Raw genomic sequence first — 7,585 nt, 5'->3', positions numbered from 1 at the left:
GCATTTTTTGAGCCAGGCCATGTTCCAAGCACTTCACATGGATTAACTTCGTTGAATCCACAGAACAACCCCATGTGGTTGATATTATCATATATCCCCATTAGGCAGATGAGCACACTGAGGCATAGAGGGGCTAAGCAACTCACTCAAGCAGCAGAGTTGGGATTAAATGAAGTAATGAATATGAATTGTTTATCACAGCGCCTGGCACATAATCCTCACTCCATAAATGTTAGCTATGATTCTCTTATTAATATTATCCTCATCAATGGTGCAAGAATTATGACTGATTTTTGTCTTCTTCTTTGTGCATATGTGCAATTTCTAATTTTACTATAATGAAAATAGCGTATGTGTGGGAAAAAATGTTTTTCTAAAAATGAAACTCAATTTCTGAATTGAGCCTAATCTCTCAATTGTTCTCACTTCTTCTGTAAAGGCTGATGCTGATCTGGGCAGAAATAGATTTGTCACCTCAAAGTTGACCTCCTTGGACACAGCCAGGCCAGATGCTGGGCGCCCTACAACAGTCCTGGAGGGGCACAGCTTCAAGAAAGAACTTGCTATTCTCCTGTGAAGAGCGCAGTTAGCTGACAGCCTCCAGCTGCAGCATCTTTGGGATCTGTCTAAACTTCAAGCCAAGGCCAGCCTCTTCCTTAGTAGCCCCCAGGCAATGACTGAGTATAGTGGGGAACTTGGGCCAGCCATTTCCGCCCAACACGGGGCTCCTCTAACCAACGGCCTTTGCTCTGGAGCTCCCCACATTGTTGATGAAGACTTTATCAGATCTGTATTGAAGTCTGAAGCTCCCTTGATCAATTCTGCTTTCTCCCATATTTTATATTTCATAAGTATAACAATCCTCCCACCCACTATAAACCTCTTGCATTCCTAACTCCACTTTAGCATCTGCTTCACAGAGCACCCGAACTGACACACCACCCTTTGCTACCCCACAGGCATTCCCATTCCACTTCCACATCTTCCCTCACCAAAGAACCTTGATTTGAGGCTCAGCTAAGAGGCAGAAATCCCTTGATCTTTGAAAGATAGGTTTGCTCTCCAGCCCCAGCTGATAAATCATGATCCATCTTAAGTAAGAGCAGTAATCCTATTCCCCTTCAGCAATGATTGGCCCAGGATGGGCACATGATCCAGCTCTTCGCCCCAATGGAAGGTCAGGGGAAATCTGGGGATTAACTTCATTAATAACATAGAACTTCAGGAGGTGAGAGCCTTTTGCCCCTGCCCCTTCCTTCCTGCTTTGATCAGTGTCTTGTGATCACATGATGTGGGGCACTGGAAGCAGCTGTCGTGGGTGATGAGTCTGAGAACTAAAGCCAACTGCTGGAGATGACAGAGAAGAAAGATGAGAAGAGCCTGGGTCCTTGAGAACACCATCAAGCCACTGCAACATCTTTGGAGCTGCCAACCTCCAGACATTTTGTTATAAAAGGTAACAACATTTTTTCTTTGCTTAAGCCACTACGAGTCGGGCATGCTGTCACTTGCAGTTGAAAATATCATAACCAATGCAGTCACCTTCCCAATGCCCTATTGCAGCGGTCCTCAACCTTTTTGGTGCCAGGGACCGGTTTGGTGGAAGACAATTGCTCCACGGACCAGGGAGGGGCGGGGTGGGGAGATGGTTTAGGGATGATTCAAGCTCATTACATTTAATATGCACTTACATTTAAATGCCCATTACATTTATTGTGTGTTTCTATTATTATTACATTGTAATATATAGTGAATAATTATACAACTCACCATTATGCAGAATCAGTGAGAGCCCTGAGCTTGTTTTCCTTGCCACTCACTCATAGGTTTTTATTTATTTTTTCTTTATTTTCTTTATTTATTTTTGGCTGTGTTGGGTCTTCGTTGCCGTGCGTGGGCTTTCTCTAGTTGTGGCGAGCGGGGGCTACTGTTCGTTGCAGTGCGCGGGCTTCTCGTTGCGCTGGCTTCTCTCGTTGTGGAGCACGGGCTCTAGGCGCACGGGCTTTAGTAGTTGCGGCACACAGACTCAGTAGTTGTGGCTCACGGACTCTAGAGCACAGGCTCAGTAGTTGTGGCGCACGGGCTTAGTTGCTCCGTGGCATGTGGGATCTTCCCGGACCAGAGATTGAACCCATGTCCCCTGCATTAGCAGGCAGATTCTCAACCACTGCGCCACCAGGGAAGTCCCGCTGACAGGGTTTTGATGGGTCTGCAAGCAGTTGATTTATTATGGTCTCGGTGCAGTCAAACCTCTCTGCTAATGACAATCTGTATTTGCAGCCACTCCCCAGCACTAGCATCACCGCCTCAGCTCCACCTCAGATCATCAGGCATTAGATCCTCATAAAGAGCACGTAACCTAGATCCCTCGCACGCACAGTTCACAGTAGGGTTCGTGCTCCTATGAGAATCTAATGCCGCCACTGATCTGACTGGAGGCAGAGCTCAGGCGGTAATGCGAGTGATGGAGAGCGGCTGTAAATACAGATGAAGCTTCACTCGCCTGCCGCTCACCTCCTGCTGTGCGGCCCTGTTCCTAACAAGCCACCAACCGGTACTGGTCTATGGCCTGGTGGTTGGGAACCCCTGCCCTATTGCCCAAATTGCAAGGAAGGAAACCAAAGCTAGCAAACCCTTGAAGGTACAGAGCTCAGAGTTCCAGCTGAGGTATTTGGACTTTTCCTGGAAAGATGTTTAGAAAATCCTCCCATCGCCAAATGCCAACGCCTAAATATGACACTTACTTCTCCCTTGCTTCAAATCCTCCCATGACTCACCATTGCTCTTAGGAGTTACAATCAAAAGGTTCAAAAAATTATGTAAACACAGAGAGAGACAGAAAGAGAGAGAACACAAATGATAAAGAAATTATAGAAATATTAACAATAAGTGCATTGGGGTAAAGGGTATATAGATATACTTTGTTCTATTTTTATTCATTTAACTTTCCTGTAGGTTTGATATTATTAACAAATTTAAAAATTAGAAACAAAAATTAAAATGTTAGAGACCAGACTCCTAGGCCAGCCCGCTCTTCTTACTCTCTGTGTTGTGAATGCTTGTAAAGAGCTTCAGGCAACTTTGAGACTTACAAGGAAGGTACAAAACTCAGTCCATGGCGGTAGGGTCCCGATGAATTATTAATGTTTTTTTTTAAATAAATTTATTTATTCATTTACTTCTGGCTGCGTTGGGTCTTCGTTGCTGTGCGTGGGCTTTCTCTAGTTGCAGCAAGCGGGGGCTACTCTTCATTGTGGTATGCAGGCTTCTCATTGTGGTGGCTTCTCTTGTTGCGAAGCACGGGCTCTAGGGCTTCAGTAGTTGTGGCACATGGGCTCAGTAGTTGTGGCTCACAGGCTGTAGAGTGCAGGCTCAGTAGTTGTGCTGCATGGGCTTTGTTGCTCCACAGCATGTGGGATCTTCCCGGACCAGGGCTTGAACCCGTGTCCCCTGCATTGGCAGGCAGATTCTTAACCACTGAGCCACCAGGGAAGCCTGAATAATTAATGTTTATCACATGCAAGAGCTTCATAATAGAACATTCAGAGAGCAAAGTAGGAGAGGCCTGACCAGCTTTAGAACCAAATAATCTCTGAGAAGTGGCAGCCTCCTTGCCTTAAAATTTATAGGCTGGAGGTAAATCCACTGGGGTGCTTTGGGCTGAAGATAACTGTATACTCAGTTAAGAGGGCCTTACATGATGAGGACATTTTTAATCTCAGGTAACAATAAACCAACAGGTGGAATGTTTCAGGGTTGGATAGTTCAGCATCTCAGTATTAGGGCAGTGAGTCAGCTTCTGGAGGATTCCCTTGGTCTTTCCCTCATGGTCTCAGAATGACTGCTACAGCTCCAAATGTCACAACAACATCCAAAGGCTATAAGAAGATATCTGTGAAAGAAAAGGGGTTGGGGGAGAAAACTTCTCTTTCTTTTAACAAGAAGGAAAATCCTTCCCAGAAGCCCCCGGCAGACTTTCCCTGCTGCCTCATTGGCCAGGACTGGGTCCCAAGTTTACCCCAAGACTAAGACAAAGGGAGACAGGATTGCTATGGCTGGCTTAGACCAATCAGAATTCATTCTCTGGACCCGGCATGTTGCTCTTCAACAACAAAATTAGGTTCCGTTGGCAAGGAAGAAGGGGAATAAAGCAATCCACAAAGTCTGCTTCTTGGTTTTGATGGTCTCCTAAGTCAGTGCCTTAGTTCTCCTTTTGTTATCTGGACAAAAAGGCAGCTTGGACCCACAAGAGTGCCAAGAAGTCCAGAGCCCCTGAGCACGTAGGGGAGATATATGTCCTAGAACAGGAATTCTACACAGAAAACAATTCCTCTTGCCTGTCCAGCATTCATCCCCCTATCGTTTGCTCACAGCACCCAGTATTTCTTTGGGGAATTTCCCCTCCCCCATGTCTAGTCCCTGAGGTTCAGGTGAGACTGTCCCTACCCCAACAGACAAGTGACCAGACCTGGACAATCAAAGCATTACCTCCCTTGAGTGACAGTGATTGGTTCTGAGATAGGCCATGACCTAAATTAGTCCAATCAGAGTGAATGCTGGAACTTCAGCAGAGTTTGTGCGTGTCACTTTTGTTCACATCCCATTGGCCAGGACATAGTCACACAGACATTCCTATCTGCAAGGAGTTCTGGGAAATGCAGTCTTTGGCCACCCAGCTAAAATTCAGGGATTTTGCTACTAAAAGAAACAGAAAGTCCAAACGTCCTGTCCTGGCAAGGCTTTGTCTTTATTTTCCAGAAGGAAAGCCTTCCGAGTGGACTTCAGCTTACTTCTGCTTGGCCTGAACTGTGTCTCATGGTCTCCGCTGGCCAGAATGTGGCTAGGAAAATGAAATATTTAGCTTCCTGGCTTCTCTAGTAGAGGAAGGCAAAAGGAAGGAGGAGTGGGAATGGGCAGTTTGAGCAGGGTGCCCAACTGTCCCAGTTTGCCTAGGACTAAGGGGGTTCTGGGGACACAGTGTTAAAAGCCACTTCAGGAACTGCAGCCACCCCTATGTGACTTGAGACCCTAACTCCAGTTCGAGAGGTGTATCCTCTGCACCGTCTCCTCCCCCTGACAACCTTCTCTTTCCCTTCATCACTTCCTCTCTGGCTAAAAGGTGGCCAGGCCTCTGCCCTGCCCTGCATCTGCTTACACTTAGTCCTTACTATTGGACCTCCTTGGCCCTCAACTGTGTCCTGTCTCCTGGGAACCCCAGGGGTGCCAGTCCTGCTCCCAAGTTCCCCGTGTCCCCGCCATCTTGTTTCCCTATCATCTCAGCCCCTGAGAGTCCAGGGCTTGCAGAGCTCGACAGGAGAGAGGCTCTTGCTGGTCTCACTGAAACAAAGTCAGGACTTGAACTCCCAGCCCAGGGCTCTTCCTTCTGTACCCTCAAAATCCTTAGTGCCTGTCATTCAACTGACCAGACATTTCTCCAGAGCCGAGATGAACTCTCTCTAAGATGTCCCTGTGGTCAGCAGAGGGCAGAGGACATGGCATGTAAAAGAAACACTCAAGAAGCGCTCTGTGAAATACCCCCTAGGGTCCCCCTCTGGCTCCCAAATGATCTCAGGAACTACCTGACCTGTCCAAACAGAATTTATCATTTCCACTCCATCAAACCTGCCCCTCCCCCATCCTCTGACAGCTGGGGTGGCTTTTAGACCCCAGTACACAATAACAACAACATCCTGATATAACCCAGCGTTTCTCAATATCCACACTATTGACATTTGGGGCCAAATAATTCTTTGCAGGGAGGAAGGGACTGACCCCTGTGCTGCAGGATGTTTAGCAGCACCCCTGGCTTCTGCCCACTACATGCCAGCAGCCTCCTCCACTGTTGTGACAATCAGAATTGTCTCCAGACATTGCCAAAGGCCCCCAGGAGACAAAAGTCACTCCTGGTTGAGAACCACTGATATGGACCATTGATATTTTCTTAATATTATATAAAATGTAACAACAAGCAACTTTAGAAAACAGAGTCACATTCATTGAGCTGTAGATACCATCTATGTAAAAACCTCCAACTTGTCACACAATGCAGCTTGGAGTAAAGGCCCTGGCAACCTCTGGCAGCCAGTTGGCTTCTCCCAGTGGGTCACACACAGAGATTCTGGCACTGCTGCCACTCTCCCCACCACAGCTCACACGGAACAGTGGAGCTCTCTCTGGCTCTCCAACCTTATCTACACCCCGCACTTAACTCTGCTTTACCGGACTGGGGGAAGGCCTTTATGTTATGGGCAGCTTTGTTTGTTCTAAGGCAATTAAAAAAGTCTTCTTGGCCTACACCCTCTGTAGACCCATTAACACACTTAACCTGGAGCTTCTCAGCCTCAGCACTGTTGACATTTGGGACCAGATAATTATCTGTAGCGGAGGCTATACTGTGCACTGTAGGACGTTTAGCAGCACCCCTGGCCTCTACCCACTAGATGCCAGTGGCACCCTCCTTTCACCAATCCAGTTATGACAACCAAAAATGTCTCTAGACAGCCACATGTCCTCTGGGGGACAAAATCACCCCCAGCTGGGAACCACTGTTAACTCTTACTACAAACCACTGAGGTTGGTTATATCATTACCATTTTACAGATGAGGAATCCAGGGCTTATGGAAATAGGATGACTTGCCCAGATGGTACAGGGCAAAATCAGGGATTAGAATGAAACTCTAAAACCACGGTTTCCCAAATTCTTCAACTGATAAAATTCTTGTTAACAGAGGCCCCACTGCATCTGGACCTGTAGAGAAGGGGCCAGCGTTCCGTATTTCCCACAGGATGGCTTTCCAGACATCAGCAATTTCCAGACACAAGTAAATCTCCATATTTCACCGCCTACATCCTCTGTCCTTAGAGATTTCTCCTCATATGCACCGCCAATGTTATGAGATCACCTTGCTCATTGAACAAAATGCGCCTTTAACATAATAATTCATACATATTCCAAGTAGGACTAGCAAATGGAGTTAATAAAGTCATTGTCACTAGCTGTCACCTACGAAAAGAACAAAAAGTCCTCAAACGGGGAATTAAGCCAACAGTGTTTGTCTAAGAACTGTTACTCTAACTCCTGCTGGACGTTGGGTCCTTTAGCTGGCTTAATTTTAAGGCCCACAACAAACATTGGAAAGTAAGAACTCTTCCCATTTTAAAGAAGAAACTGAGGCACAAAGAGAATAAGTGACTTGTCCAAAACCACACCGAAGGTGTTATGACACGCTAAACCCATTACTAGCAAGTGGATGTTACGGCCTTAAAGTGATTCTCTTGGACTATTTAAGATTCGTGTGTGTGCGTGTGTGTGTGTGTGTACACGAAGATACACGTGTGTGTGCACACTCACTTGGACACAGAAACATTGGGGATTGGGGACGGGGAGAGGCCCAACCTTCCCCTTAAACACATGGCAATCCAGTCCCTTCCCCCACCGCCCGCACTGAGGGTCTGCGAGCAGGAAAGAAGGCCGCAGGACTGTTATTAGCTGGGCACCACCAGTGTCCACCGCATACCTCCCTCACTTAATGGACGGGAAAGGGCCCACCACAAGTCAGCTGGCAGGACTGGACCTCGGGCCCA

The 7,585-nt window shown here is 47.0% G+C and overlaps 1 long non-coding RNA gene across 1 annotated transcript in view; it reads right to left on the bottom strand.

Moving 5' to 3' along the window:
• Positions 1-274: 274 nt before the first annotated feature.
• Positions 275-7,585, bottom strand: part of LOC309614435 — a 35,289-nt gene continuing 27,978 nt past the window's right edge. The window contains exon 2 of the long non-coding RNA XR_014236173.1: positions 275-3,892. This is a non-coding gene — a long non-coding RNA (uncharacterized lncRNA). The remainder of the gene's footprint in view (positions 3,893-7,585) is intronic.

Source organism: Balaenoptera borealis, assembly GCF_965194805.1.
Source record: "Balaenoptera borealis genome assembly, chromosome: 16".
NCBI classification, from domain to species: Eukaryota; Metazoa; Chordata; class Mammalia; order Artiodactyla; family Balaenopteridae; genus Balaenoptera; species Balaenoptera borealis.
Note: the sequence above shows the minus strand (reverse complement) of the source record. Positions and strands in the feature narration are given on the sequence as shown.